Source organism: Peromyscus maniculatus, chromosome X, assembly GCF_049852395.1.
Source record: "Peromyscus maniculatus bairdii isolate BWxNUB_F1_BW_parent chromosome X, HU_Pman_BW_mat_3.1, whole genome shotgun sequence".
NCBI lineage: Eukaryota > Metazoa > Chordata > Mammalia > Rodentia > Cricetidae > Peromyscus > Peromyscus maniculatus.
The window spans coordinates 53127347-53142545 of NC_134875.1; the positions used below are offsets into that span (position 1 = coordinate 53127347).

The 15199-nt window shown below is 37.0% G+C and overlaps 1 protein-coding gene and 1 pseudogene across 3 annotated transcripts in view; one reads left to right on the top strand and one right to left on the bottom strand.

Annotated features, from left to right (window-relative positions):
* The window catches only part of Il1rapl2 (interleukin 1 receptor accessory protein like 2), a 1196146-nt gene that overhangs the window by 257159 nt on the left and 923788 nt on the right, over positions 1–15199 (bottom strand). The gene's annotated exons all lie outside the window — the stretch shown is intronic.
* LOC102921706 (T-complex protein 1 subunit zeta pseudogene) lies at positions 12323–14377 on the top strand (annotated as a pseudogene).

Consider the following 15199-nt stretch of genomic DNA (forward strand, 5'->3'; position numbering starts at 1 on the left):
ATTTAAGGGGGGAAGAATAAAGAGAGGGAGAGAGAAAAAATAAGAGAGAGGTAGAGAAAAAGATAGAGAGCAAGAGAGAGAAACTGACTGGCTCCTGGCCTTCATGATTTTTAGAAATGAATAATAATGTTCTTAACTTGCTAACTTTGAAAAATAAACTTAATAGTTCTCATCCAATATTAATAAAATAATCAAAGATAGAAATGTATTTAACATAATCAAGACTATCACATTTAAACATTATTAGATTGAATAAAACTTTGCCCTATGTGAAATATATGTCTCCTACTCATCCAGCACTACAGCAGAGAAAAAGGAAGACAGCCCAGAGACAATTTAATTTCTTTTTCAATTAGGACTAGGTCAACTGCCCAGATGTCAAATAGCACTCTTAAAATCACTCTGTAGCCAACTTGTAAAGCTTAAAAGAAAGTTTAGAGCCTGGCAAAGAACAACTGCCAAAATGCCAGAGTCCCTTTTTCCTGGCAGCACTGATGAAGCCCATAATAGCAAAGAGGGACAGCAGGCCTGTCAATAACCAGCAGCAAGGGAACAAGACCTGTACAGTACTTGTCTAGGCATGATGGAACGCTTGCTATTTCTAAATGCTCTGCTTTGTCCAAGATTAAATATTTGACTTGAGATTTAATCTTTAAATGGGAAAACACAATCAAAGCACAATGAACTGGGGAAACACTGGAGAAGGCTGCTATTTAATAATTAAGTGTATTTTCCAAGTGGCAAAACCTTTTGAAGAGTTTGATCTTTCTAAGAGCAGTGTTTTGGCTTAAGTTCTCCCAAAAGAAGATTGTACAATTAAGAGATGCATTTATTTAAAAAGATGTGCAAAGCCTTAAACGGGGAATACACTGATCATATTTGATAAAAATTCAAGATTTTATATCTTTAGCATGCAGAGAATTATTAAATGTTTCCAAAAAGCTGACAGAACAAATTAACTACAAAGGAAGGGGGAAGATTATATTAATAAATGGTGAAATGGGAATATGTTTTATCTTTGAGCCATAGCTGCTGATAGAGTTGATATTGTAGCTATTTTAATTATTCAAATACAATCAGTTCCAATCATATGATCATGGCAGGGATTATACTGAAACTTTCACTTGTGAATCTTTAAGTGTCTAAGAAACATGAATTTCCTTTCATGAGAAGAAGAAAGTCAATAATTTCTGCATGTGAACAAAGAAGATTATTATCTTATACAGAGAAGCACAGTGCCATGGATCAAACTAGGGGCAACCTCTATGAGTTTACACACAGTGAGAAGGATTTAATTTTCTCATTCTTTTTTGTCTTGATAGTCAGAAGAAGCAGATCAGAGGGAACAAGAACAATGGTTTCCTGTCTTTTGTGTTCCAGAGTCTGAACCAAAGAACTAGAATGAGACTGTACCAATCAATTGATTGGTCAATCCACCCAGATGAGCTGCTAACAAATTCCCTTATCTGTGCTGATTATTAATATGGAGAGTAGAAGAAGCCACTGTCTTGGTCCTTCATGGAGCTAAAACTCTTAACATTTACCAATTCACATTTTCACTGACAGGAGGAATTTGAGCAACACTGTGATTACAAAAGAAAATGTCCTTAGTCTTTAGGCATGCATGCTGAAGTACTTAGGAACAACATCATGGTCTTTGTCATTATCGTAAAACAAAATTTGTAAAGGTTTTCTTTTTTCTTCTTGATTATTAATTAATAGTTTAGGTTAAGCTAGTTCTGCCTTATGTCATATCAATTGTTTGGTTGATTGACAAACAGCCTTTTTTAAAAGGAGGATAAGCAATTTAAAGCCAAACAAAATTAAAATAACAGCAGAAACCACAACAAAAAGAAAACACAACATACACCTGAAAAATTCTTGTTTTCTCTCAAGCAGGCCACAAGTTGTATCAAGTAACACATCTTGATACTATTATAGGTAATATATAATGAGGAATTACTCTGTGTCCCTCTAGTTCTGAGCATGTATATTTTGTGGGGTTTACAGAGCAAATAATGAATAACATCCACAAGGAAACATCTTTACTGTAAACACAGTGGCAGGTTTCACCAGGCTTGTCATGATTATTATAATTATCATATCTAGTATTTGCAGAAAAAGTGTACTTGAAAATGATGTGTTTTAAGAAACACACCTCCCCCCATCTGCTAACACTGTTACACTGCCAAGAAAAAAGTATACCCTCTGTTTTCAGAGAAGCCTGAGTCATCACAAATTCTGAATTACTGTAGCTTGAATCTTTGACATGTTAGAAGTGGCAAGGCTCATTTAAACTTAATTTATGTGTATTTAAGACAGAATCATGCATGGCAGACTTAGAATATTGTGATAGATTAAATGATGAAGTCAAATGGTGGGAAATTAATGATGAGTGGCTTGACTGAATGTTAAATCCTGTTATGCTAACAGACCAAGAATTTGGTCTTCAACAAATCAAGCCAGTACTCAACCTTTAGCCTACTTCTATCTTTTTTCCCTCTATTTATTTGTCCTGTAAGTAGTACTTTCCAATGCAGAACATCTACCTAGAGGATTTTTTAATAGCACTTACAAAAATGATATGTAGAATGCAGGTTTTCTTAAAATCTAGAAGCATATGATTAGGTAATATTACAAATGGAAATGAGCTGTCATGAAATTACATCACTGCATCTCAAAATCAGATGCACCATTCATTCATACAGTACTGTTCTGAGTAGGAGGTAGGAGAAACAGGTGGCCTATTATTGGATCCATTAAACAAGAGATTCATGCATTACATATCCATCTTGAGGCAATTAGGCAGATCATTTTTTTCTTTTATAGCTTCATTCAGAACTCTTGGCAATAAAGTAATTATTATGTATCCTAACATTTATCTATAATATCAAAAGCAACGGCCTCTTCAGGCACTAGAAATAAAGTGGACCCCGATTATATTCCTATGAAAATGCAGCATGTTTAAGGCAAACTAGCTATTCTGAGAGATAAATATATATGAAGAGATGCTATGTTTAAATGACAAATAAGATATCTGAGGTTATTTGTTTTGATTGCCAAATCCTCATCTGTTGATTTTAAATGAATGAAAAGTGTTATCTATGAGCTATTTTATCATAAGAAAATCAAATGTGCTTGCTAATGTGGATTTGAGCATGTTTTGTGTAAAATGTACTATAAGCACTACATTCTTGATATTGACACTCGTACATTTATGATATAATTTCTCACTTTATAGTTGTAAAAACTGAGGCTCAAAGAAGGCTGTGAATTTCAGTTCAGGCTCTCGGAATCCGAAGTCAAAGGATTACTACCCTAAGTAGTTTTCATAGCAGGATGCTAGAATCTTTGTGGAAGACAAATGTACAATCATCTGGACACTGGTGTTTTCAATCAAATTACTATTGATAAGAAGGGATGAAATGAAGCTCAGAAGGTATAATCTAGTTGGATACCTAGATTTGATCAAAGGTCAAGATATAGGGGAAATCAGGTTATTGAAGAAAAGAGAAAACTGGAAAATGAGTCCGATTCTAAAACCGATTTCAGGCTGACCAGGTTCAGCTCAAACAACTGATTCCACTTTAAGCAGGAAGAATTTAGCAGGGACCATAGTAACACAGTAATTGCTATGTGAAAAATACATTTCAAAACTAAGAAGCTCTGGGAAAATAATCTTCTGAATAGAAAACTAATTATTAATAAAGTTTTGAAGGTCTACAGATTAGCTAGAACCTAGTGGGTGAATCAACTATATCATGGTTTTTTAACTTCATCTTCATATTAGAAATACCTAGTGAACTACTAAAAACATTCTGATATCTCAGTTATAGTCCACATCTATTACATCAGAACTTCTTGGCATTAGATCAAGGCATCATATATTTTTTTAAAACAATATATCCCTTATGTAGCCCAGGCTTGTCTCAGGCTTACAATTTCTGGCCTATATAATCACTACTCAGCTCAAAAGTTCTCTCAGTTTTTTTTATACTGATATAGAATTTGAGGCACTATACATAGTAGATCCTCATTCTGTGGCAGAGTTTCATCATTAGCTAAGGAATCAATACTTTTGAAAGTTCTCTATTGACTATAATGTGTAGTAAACTTTAGAACCATTTCACTAGGAACTGGATGATATAATAATTGGAACTTTTTATGTTTCCCTATGTAGACATAGAACATTTTACAGAGGATGAAATGGCTTGGAATCTGTAAGGTATGTAATTACCAACACAGTAATGTACATTGTAAGCATGTCATTGTGATGCAAGGTTTTGACTATACAGATTAAATATAATTAGTGACATTATGTAGGTAATTCATTTTGATGATGAAATAAAATTGGATTTTATGTAGATAGGTTGATTAAAAAGGATAGTTTCTAATATAGCCACAAAATTGATCATTATATTGATTTGGGCATATTTTATATCAAATAATCTCTTTAAAACCACACAATATTAAGTAATAAAAGCTTTATAATATCACCTACAGCAAACTTGTCATGATCACAGAATAAAGTCCCGACTCTTGAAATCAAGACTTTAGATTTTGTTTCAAATTCCCAAATAGTCCACCATTTACCAAAATACTGATATTTGCTCTGTTATTTATTATCAAAGTATGAGGTTAAGGCTTTGTGATAACCAAGTTACAGAGTGATTAAGAGGATCAATTGAACTGTGTGGAGTTCCTGTTCCTAGTAAATTACAGAAAATCTTAGAGATGAAAGGTTACTTACTTAAATGTGCCCAAATCATTCTTGGACCTTGTGGACTATCGGCAACATTTGTATTAGGCAGAGCTTCTCCTCTTATATCATTCATGCAGTGATTTACATCATCAACCTTTATGATGTGCATCTAAATGTCAGGTGACAAACTGCTCTCTTCCCTCTGTAGTGTTTGGTATCATACAACTTTAGTGAGACATTAATAGGAAAGTAGAGCCTAATAAAATTTAAAGTATCTTAGTTGTTTGTGTCACATTAGCTATGAGCTTCTTTATGAAGCTGATATACTTCAGATGCCTCACATCTGAACTGTCTTTCTCAGAAATAGTCATGGTAAAACTATCTTATTTAATATCATGAAATAGAACAGATATAATCTAATGAAGTCAGTTCTTAGTTACAGTTTTATCAAGCCCAGCATGGTGTTTATAGCCATAATATATGAATTTCCACTTAATTTGTATATGCATACAGTTAAATATGCCTACCTGGGTCTTTCCACAGCTAAAATTTCTTCACAATTCTGAAACTAACTGTATCAATCTGAGTGATATGGGGTAATGAATGACTTACAAGCTGTTGTTTCAATAATAAAATAGGTTGTACTTTTAAATTCTTGGCTATGTTGTGATATACATTTGATAAGAATAATTTAAAAATGTGGAAATATTTTTGTTATAAACTGACAAAACACAAAATGATCTTTTAACTATTTAAAGTTTATCATCATTATCATCATCACTATTATTATTTACATACCGATATGTGCACATGCACAGCCATGTGACTGTGTGTGCATTCCACACTGCACATGTGGGGCCAGAGGATACCTTTGTAGAGTCAGTTCTCTCCTTCAGCTGTATGTTCCAGGGGCCAAACTCAGGATGTTAAGATTTGCCCACTGGCCCATCTCACCAGCTCACATTGTTACCTTCCCTTCATAAATCATATTTGAGACATGACTAGCCTTAATAAGCACTAATCAACATGCCTTGAAAAATAATTTCAGTAGGTGGTAAAGCATAGATTTGAAAAGCAATATCTGAAAGTCATCTGAATGTATCTCAAATGCAAATGGTGACTAAAACTCAGTGACAAATGAGGAATTAGCAATGTGAGCACAAAGAAAACCTATTATATATTTTAATAAGAAAGTGAATATAATGATATATTCCACACACATAATTCTTTTTAAGATTTGTTTTTATTTGTAGGCATGTGTTTCTGTGTATATATGTGTAGTGGGTAGCCGGTCCAGCTTTGACCCGGAAGGACCACCCCCACTGAGGCTTCGGTAGCTGTCACACCTACAAGGCAGACCAGAGACAGGACCCCTGAAGACTTGAGATCCAGATGGGTTGGCTCTCTTGGTTTCTGGATCCTGGACACTAGAGGTAGAACAAGCAGAGTTCTCCAGAGAACACTGCTGGACTGCGCTTCACCTTTCCCAGACCCTGTTACCTATCCCTTCACTTGTAAGTTACCCCACAAAATAAATCTCCCTTTTAACTACATAGAGTTGCCTTAATAATTCTACCAATATATATGTACATGTGATGGGAGTGCAGGTATCTACAGCGGCCACAGGCTTTCAAATGCCCTAGAGATGGAGTTACTCAGAACCCCTGGAGCTGGAGTTATAGAAGGTTGGGAGGTGCTCATGATGGGCAATGGGAACTGAACTCTGGTCCTTCACAAGAGCAGTAAGTGCTTTTAACTGCACAGCCATCGCTCTAGCCCCCACACACTTAACACTTGCACACTAATGGGTCTCCAACTTAAAACTTCACAATTGCAGCACTTCTCAGGGCCAGAAATTGCTGTGTAAGCATATCAGAAAAGGAGTCTACTGAGGCCCACCTTATCAATCACCAGAACAATTGCTACAATGAAGAAAAGTACAGGGTGTCTTCTATTTAATGTTGCCAAGAAATTCATAACTAATCTACTTTTGCTGGTGGTTGTTTAGTGAGTTAGTCTCACTGTGTTGCTCAGGCTGGCCTCAACTCCATGCCACTTCTAGTTCAGTATCTCATCTAGCTGCAATTATGGCAATGCACCACATTCTCTACTACAGCTGGTAAACATCCCAGTAAATTCCAAGGGACTGTAAATTTTTGTGAAAACAACATAGAATGCCTAGTGCTAAGGTTTGAATAATCTACCAAAATCCATGTATCAGAAAATCAGTTCCCATCCAAGAGTATAAATTAGTAGTGTGTCCTTCAATAGGTAACTAGGTCACTGAGGGTGGTGGTGGGGGTGTTTTACTTTTGTTGGTGGATAATTCCCTACTCAAGGAGTAAGTAATTCAGTTACCTCAATAGTTGGTTATTATATAATAAGGTTGTCATGGGAGTTTTATCTTTTTGTGTGTGTGTTCTCTTGCCCATTTGCATTTCTGTCATGTTATGACATAGCATGAAGGCATTCACCAGACATCCAGCTGATTCTCAGAGTTTTCCATCTGTATACTGTAAGGACCCTACCCCACCAAATCTTTCTTTAGAAATTTCCCACTCTTGAGTATTCTGTTATAACAATATAAAATGGAATAGGACAAAGGATTTTTTTCTGACTGTGCTTAATATGAAAGCTAGGATTCTATAGTTAGATGAGTATTTAAAATGTCTAGTTTCCTAGTGTAAGTCTTCTCTGTGGCTTTAAGATACTTTGTGAAATGGTCAATTCTCATAGTTGGACTGGACTATGGAAAGCAAAAGCAAACCTCACTGCCTATGATAACATTACTACTATTTCTCTGTTTTCATTAACATATTTGCCTCTTCTAGGAATACCCTGCCCATGGAAATGGTTTAATTGCCCATTACAGGAAATTCCAACCAACCCTTCAATTGAAAGCATTCATAGTTTGAACCTACAGTCTTAAATCAATTCTTAAATATTGTCACATTGTTTTTTCCACTAATCCTAAACTTATTTTATCATAATTCAAATATACTCATATTGAAATACTTAACATTAATCAATGTTCAATTCTCAAGAAATTCTTTCCTTACTTCCTCACCAAAATAAACAAAAACAAACAGCAGACAAGCAAAACAACAATAACAACAGAAAGAAAATGTCATTAGAACTTTTAGTGATACCTAAGCAATAGGTTCAGTTTTTTCTTTTTTAAATATAAGAGGTTTTGGTTATATCTACAGAGAATTATGTCAGTCTCTTCAAGTAATTACAGAGTCTATAATTTTCTTCCTTTCCTTCCCCCTGCCCAAGCAAAATGTAAGCTCTCCGATAATGTTCCAGTGCTATGACTGCTGATGCCACGCTCCCTACCATAAGGGATGCATGAGCCTCAAATTAAATGCTTTCTTTTATAAAGTGCCTTGGTCATGGTGTCTCCTTACAACAATAGAACAGTAACTAAGACTCCCCCCCCCCGTGTGTGTGTGTGTGTGTGTGTGTGTGTGTGTGTGTGTGTATGTATGTATGTTTGTCTGTGTCTGTGTGTGTGTATGTGTGATACAGATCACAAACTTACTATATCCAAATCTGAGAACACAAGCTGCTTAATATCTATCTCAATGAGAACATAATGCACATGCAAGAAAATAAATACAAGAGCAAATAATGATATTTAAAATAAGCTTTCAAATACTTATTCTTATACTCATTAAATGCATTTTAGTACCTACTGTATGCTAGGCATATACCTGAAGATACAGGTATAAAACATATAGGCCTTTCTTTCTAGAAACTCAAAGTATAGTAATGGACACAGAAAAGTAAATATGCTGCATGGTAAATAGTAACACGATAAAGATGTGTGCCTTTATTTTCTGAAATCTTCTAAAAAATTTCAGAAGAGGGGCTCATACCTCATAGTGGACATTAACAATAGTCAAGGGAATGGTTGGGTACAGCAAAACTAGTCAAAAATCACATTACTAAGAGATCTGAGTTTGCATTCCAGATTGACCATAGTCTAATAAATACAAAAACATACTATGTAAGGTTCTAAAAGTAGACAGACAGGAGAATTTTGAAAGGCAGAGTTCTAGTAATTAATTGAGCAGATATCACTTATTCCCTTGTACTCTATAAGGTAACCCAATGAAGAGCGGGGATGGAAAAGTAATCAACACAACTGACTGACTTGCTGTCAGATCATTCTATCACACTCATTGTCGATCCAGTGTTGAAAACACAAATACACAAATATTTGTGAATGAGGACCTTCCAACTTCTGCTCATATTTGCAGCAAAGAGCAGAAAAGAAATGAATTCACCCATGCTTGTACTCAGCTTGATTTCTGTAGTTTCATACAATTCAAGATCTCCTGCTCAGAGAATAGTCCTATCCAAAATCAAATGGAACCTCCCGTGTGAATTAACTTCATCAAGAAAATCTCATACAGATGTGCCCACATTTTAACTTAATCTAGACAATCCCTCTTTGGGAGTTACTTCCCAAATGATTCTAGATTGTATCAAGTTGACAATTAAAGCCATTCATCACAGCACATAATTATATATAAGTTGAGTGAGTCAGAGTTCGAACACAGAATAACTCATCTTAGTCCACGGTCCATTCCACTAATATTATGTGTAAGATACTACACATACAAATATGTATATATAACTTCATATGCAACACAAATATGCATTGTATATTGGTAGTGTTCAAATAGACTTAGAAAATCATAGGCTCTGTCTCCAACACTTGCTGCTTTTGAAGAGGACCCAGGTTTGGTTCCCAGTACCCATATCAGGCAACACATAATCTCCTATAACTCTAGATCCAGAGGGTCTCATATCCTCTTCTTGTCTTCCTGGGTGCCAGCCCACATACATTCAGGCGCACACACACACATATACATAAAAATTTATAACACAGGGAGAGAGAGAGAGAGAGAGAGAGAGAGAGAGAGAGAGAGAGAGAGAGAGAGAGAGTCTTAGTTACTGATCTATTGTTGTGAAGACACACAACAGTCAAGGTAACTTACAAAAGAAAGCATTTAATTTGGGGCTCATGATTCCCTCATGGCAGGGAGCATGGCATAGGGCACTCATAGCGTTGGAACATTATTTGAGAACTTATATTTTGCTGAGAGAGACAGACAGACCGACGGGGTGGGAGAAATTTCTAAGCAGGTGCATTGACTAGCCACTTAAGTCTTTCATTGAATCCAGATGTTTGACATCCTGGATATCCAATACCTGAATGATTCCTGGGTTTTGCTCCAGATGTCTTGAAATCTTATAATCATGGTTGAGATCTTTCTATGTCCTGGGGTTACAGTCAAAATCAACCCTGGATAACTTACTGTTACTTTTGAAAACAGTTAAGTATTTTCGAATGATGGACAATTAAAAAAAAAAAACTCATCCTGTATATAAAGAAACAGTGTCCCTTTTTTGCCAAGCCACTGTTTGTGTGGAGATATTTCCTCTCTGAGTAAACAGTAGGCACTCAGTGAGAATAGTGTGAGGCTGAGGAAAGAACACTGCTGAATAACTCAGAAAGAAAATGCTTGCACTTGCACATTATTTATTCATGTTCATTTCCCTCTTTTTCCCCTGATGTGTTGGCTTTGATCTTTTCACAGAAACACATTTTCACCTTACAAACTCTTAAACCCTACTGACAACCACTCAAATTCCCCAGGAACAGGTTTGTGGTGCATCTGAGCAGAGCTCAGAATCTTCTTTTACTAAAGCAAGGCACAAGGATAAAGGTGCATTTCTTAAAGGTTTCTGTAATACGTCCATATATAGTCATATCAAGTAAGCCATATATGTTTCCCAGATGGCAAGCCACATGTGGATATTAAATGAATCAGGTCATATTTCTACCTTCTACACTCTTCCTATTCAAAGATTTCTGAATCTCAATATTTATTTATTTACTTATTTATTTATTTATTTATTTATTTATTTATTTATTTATTTATTTATTTATTTGTGTTTCACTCTCCTATTCTACCTCATCGGTTTTGGGTATTGAACTCAAGTCTTCAAATTTGGCGGTAAGCTTCTATCCACTGAGTGGCAAGCCCTAAGTTTTGGGTTTTCATTCTCAGAACAACTTTAATATCAGTCTTCTATATCTCCTTCAAATGCTCTAAGTCTTGCTCAGATTATTTTTATTATCATTAAGAAATTTTCTATTCATTTTACATAACAACCACAGATCCCCCTCTCCTCCTCCTCCTCCAGCCTCTCCACACGCCCCCCTCCCGCCCCACAACCTAACCCCATTCCCACCTCCTCCAAGTCAAGGCCTCCTATGGGCAGTCAACAGAACCTGGTACATTCAGTTGAGGCAGGTCCAAGCCCCTCCCCCTGCACCAAGGCTGTGCTATGTGTCCCACCATAGGCACTGGGCTCCAAAAAGTCCGCTCATGCACCAGGGATAGATCCTGATACCACTGCCAGGGTATCCCCTAAACAACCATCTGTCCTATGCAGAGGGCCAAGTCCAGTCCCATGGAGGCTCCACAGCTATTGGTCCACAGTTCTTGAGTTCCCATTAGTTTAGCCTCAGTGATTCCTGGACTACTCCCACCTCCAGTAATCTCCCTAACCACTTATCTCCTGAATTCTAGGAGTGCTCCATGCTACCAATGTCTGAATGGAACTTAGGGCCTATGTATTTATGTCAGGAAGAAATTCTATTCTCATTACTGACCTTCAGTTGTGAGTCTGGTAAATGAATGCACAATAAGCTAGGAAATTAATGCAATGATAAACAGGTTTTTAACCTAGGGTCCACAGTATGATGAACCTCTTGAAACTATCTGCAAAGTTTCAGCCTATGGATTCAATTTTCTCTAGAGTTCCTCTAGTTTTCATTAGATTCTCAAAATGATCCCTGTTTGCCACATGTGTAAGGATTACATGGTCTGTAGTTTATGGCCTTATCAGGAAAGATTCTGTCTGTGCTTTGGTCTTCAGCTGAAAAGATGTGATCTGAGAACATGTTTCCTCTGGACTTCCCAGGGACCATGAAGAAAAAATGGTAATAAACTCATAGATCTACTTAAAGAAAGGAAGCTCAGTGATGGGGCCTGTGAGTGACATTATCATCGTCATTACTGTTAATTTTCTTCTTAGCATGTTCATAATGCTGGGCAATTTAAAATGCTTTATTATGTCCCGTCTCCATTTCCATTCTTTGTCCAGCCTTTCTCCTCCCCTTCTCCAGGACCTTGATTAGATTGATTTTCTATAGCAGGATCTGCCCTGGAGGCTAACAAAGGTTAATGTTTTAAACAAATTAAAGACAGCAGGACCTCCCTTTGTTTATAGTGAGTTGCTGGTGCAACTGGTCATTCAGGAACTGAGGTAAGTAGAAGTATAAAGCCAAACCTCTGTTAACCCATTGCTTCTCCCTTCTGTCATTCTCTTGGCCATAGTGGCTCCTCATGAATCTCCTTTTATTACCTACCCACTTCTGCTTCTCTCTTGTATACCTGGGTCATTTCTTCCTATTTAGCTTAGCTACAACTAATGCTATGGGTAATATATAACATTTATTAATAGATACTTTCTATGTCTTCAGACTAGTTTGTCCATTTCAAAATATTTTCCCATACATAAGATTTTTATTGTGCCATGGAAGGCATCATTTCTTCCACTTGGTAAGCGAATTAAGTAGTAGCAGGGGCTATGGTAACTTGTTGAAGATTTAGCAAGAAGGCAAGCAAGAAGATTCTTTTTTTTTTACCTTTAAGTATTTATTAGAGATACTATGAAAACCATAAATTACCCAGATGTGTTTCACACTGGCAAGAATCTTACACGTTTAACGGGGTTAGTTGGCTAATTTAAAATACATCCACTAAGGAAAAGAAAATGATTCTTCTGAGCTGGAGGTCTCCTGTAGCCTGAGTTAGAGCAGAACTTCCTCCAAAGTGCTAGGCTTACAGGCACGCACCACCATGCCTTGTTTAGAAGAAAACCATTACAATTTTTCAAAGAACATTTAAGGAACAAAGTAGACAACACATTTATCTTAATATGTAATTTTGTGTCATTGTCTCAAAAACATCTTGTTCAGTGGGTTAAAAAGGGTCTGTCCACTTTATGAGCGTATGCATACATATACTCAATGCAAAAAAAATTTTTTTGTTGTTTTTGTTTTTCAAGACAGGGTTTCTCTGTGTAGCTTTGCGCCTTTCCTGGGACTCACTTGGTAGTCCAGCCTGGCCTCGAACTCACAGAGAAGTGAGTCCAGGCTGGCCTCGAACTCACAGAGATCCGCCTGCCTCTGCCTCCCGAGTGCTGGGATTAAAGGCATGCACCACCACCGCCCGGCAATTTTTTTTTTTTTTTTTACAGTATTGTAAATCCCAAAGCTGAGGTGGCCCGGGTGCAGGCAGCGCTGGTGGTGAACATCAGCGTGGCGCGGGGCCTACAGGATGTTCTGAGGACCAACTTGGGGCCTAAGGACACCATGAAGATGCTTGTTTCTGGTGCTGGAGACATCAAGCTTACTAAAGATGGCAATGTGCTGCTTCACCAAATGCAAATCCAACACCCAACAGCCTCTCTAATAGCAAAAGTAGCTACAGCCCAGGATGGCATCACTGGTGACGGCACCACGTCCAATGTCCTTATCATGGGGAGCTGCTGAAGCAGGCCGACCTCTACATTTCTGAGGGTCTTCACCCCAGGATAATAACTGAAGGTTTTGAAGCTGCTAAGGAAAAGGCACTCCAGTTTTTGGAACAAGTCAAAGTGAGCAGAGAGATGGACAGAGAAACCCTGATCGATGTGGCCAGAACATCTCTGCGAACTAAAGTTCATGCTGAACTTGCAGATGTCTTAACAGAGGCTGTAGTGGACTCCATTTTGGCCATTAAGAAAAAAGATGAACCCATTGACCTCTTCATGGTTGAGATCATGGAGATAAAACATAAATCTGAAACTGATTCAAGCTTAATCAGAGGGCTTGTTTTGGATCATGGAGCACGGCATCCTGATATGAAGAAATGAGTAGAAAATGCCTACATCCTCACGTGCAACGTGTCCTTAGAATATGACAAAACAGAAGTGAATTCTGGGTTTTTCTACAAGAGTGCGGAAGAGAGAGAAAAACTAGTGAAGGCTGAAAGAAAATTCATTGAAGACAGAGTTAAGAAGATAGTAGAGCTGAAAAGGAAAGTCTGTGGTGATTCCGATAAAGGATTTGTCGTCATTAACCAAAAGGGGATTGACCCCTTTTCCTTACATGCCCTTGCAAAAGAAGGCATCGTGGTTCTGCGCAGGGCCAAGAGGAGAAACATGGAGAGGCTGACACTTGCTTGTGGTGGAGTAGCTCTGAATTCCTTTGACGACCTGAATCCTGACTGTTTGGGCCATGCAGGTCTTGTCTATGAGTATACGTTGGGTGAAGAGAAATTCACCTTCATTGAGAAATGTAGCAAGAAGATTCTTGAAATTCCATCTGTTTTGTTCCATGTTACACTGGCTTGTGCCAGTTCTGTACTTGAGAGATTCAAGACTGAGGTTCCAGTGGTTATTGTTTATAAATCCGAAACTGAAACAGACAGCTTTTTGGCTTATTCTTCAGGGAGAGGTACTTTGCTTAGTGGACTAATGTCTGATTGTAGAAAATTGGTTATGCACACTACCTTGCAGAAACGTTCACTGAAAGTAGATTGCTAGTTATTAAAGCAAGGCTGTTTTTGACTCATCATTTTGTTGACAATCCAGAGATTTTAAGATAGAAAGCTCAGCCTTTTCTGTTCCTTGACAATTTATATCATTTGATAGAGAAGCTAAATTGAATTAGATGAAGTCAGCTTACATTTTTAAAACTTGCTGTTTCAATCTAGATATACCTAGAAAATTAAAAGTTCATACACATGCCTCCCAGCTGTTCTGTTGTTCCTGCCTTAATTCCATAATCATCTGTTATTATCACCAGAAATGCCAGGCATCTTTCTTCCTCTTCTTCCTAAATTGTCAGTCCTCGAAAGAACACCCAAACCATGCCATAAATAATGACAAAAGCTTGTTACACAACCTAATACTTCAATGAAATTAAATGAGGGACAAAGAATAGAAAAGTGCTAGATTCATGCTTCTGGCAAGGGGAAGACTTACAAGTGACAATCTCATTCTGTACAGGAAGTGATTCAAACCCTTAAGGTAAATGGAATTGTCAGATCCTAAATGAATTGTGTGAATGATTTAGAAACTATTCAAAGAATGATTTAAGCAAAGTGCAATGCTTCAGTATTAGAGGAGTCCAGCCAGCTATCTATCTATCTATCTATCTATCTATCTATCTATCTATCTATCTATCTATAAAATATTCATTAATTGCTGTGATATACGTGTTGATGCATGCATGCAAATGCACGCACACACACACACACACACACACACACACAATTCAACCTACTCACACTGTATGTTACTTATTTGTATGTATGTTTTCAGGGATGACTATTTGGTCTTAAAGCTAAAATAGTAATATTTTTT